We start from the raw sequence: 1,102 nt of genomic DNA on the forward strand, positions 1-1,102 counted from the left end.
CTGGTCTGAGATAACCTCAGATACAACCATCCTGAGCTGGATTGAAGGATACAAGATCCCCTTCAAATCAAAAGTTGTACAATGTAACGCACCTTCAGAGCCCTCGTGGACTCTAGAAGAACGGTCTAGGTTATCTGAACAAGTAAAACTATTGTTAGAAAAAGGTTTTATAAAACGGGTTACACCTGTACCCGGACAATTTCTACCAAGAATCTTCCTAGCTCCAAAACCAGATGGGTCATATCGTTTGATTCTAAATCTAAAAAACCTTAATCAGTTTATTGAAATCGAACATTTTAAATTAGAAGACGCAAAAACGGTTCGAAAATTAATTCAAAAAGATTGCTACATGGCTTCGATAGATTTGAAAGATGCGTTCCATTTGGTTTCAGTGGCGAGAGCAGACAGGAAATATTTAAGGTTTGAGTTTGAAGGTACACTTTATGAATACGTTTGTCTACGTTAGAATCTTGTTGCCCAACATTAAAATATGGTCGTATTCATATGAAACTTTTCGAAAGAGAAAAAATTTGAGCTCTGGAACGCAAAAATGACAACTATGAGTCATTCATGCCAATGCCGAACCGCTTAGTAAACGATCTTCAGTGGTGGAAGATGAATATAAAATTAGCAAAAAATAGAATAACAACTTTCAATCCGGCTATAGAAATTTTTGCAGACGCGTCACTTTCGGGTTGGGGTGCTTGCTGTAATCAACAGTGGATCCACGGGCACTGGAACGCTCAAGAAAGATTACAACACATCAATTATTTAGAATTAATGGCTGTCTTTTTTGGGCTAAAATGTTTTGCAAAAAAATTAAAGAATTGCGATATTCTGTTAAGATTAGACAACACCACGGCAATAGCGTACATAAATAAAAAGGGCGGAGTGCGCTTCCCAAAATTAAGCAATTTAGCTAAAGAAATCTGGGAATGGTGCGAAAGGAATGATCTCAGGATATTTGCATCATACATACGTTCGCAAGACAACGCAATCACAGACTTCGAATCCCGGAAGCTGGAACCGGAGACTGAATATGCCTTATCAAAAAAAGCTTTTCAAACTATTGTTCATGTTTTTGGCTATCCAGAGATTGATC

This window comes from Belonocnema kinseyi, chromosome 6 (assembly GCF_010883055.1).
Source record: "Belonocnema kinseyi isolate 2016_QV_RU_SX_M_011 chromosome 6, B_treatae_v1, whole genome shotgun sequence".
NCBI lineage: Eukaryota > Metazoa > Arthropoda > Insecta > Hymenoptera > Cynipidae > Belonocnema > Belonocnema kinseyi.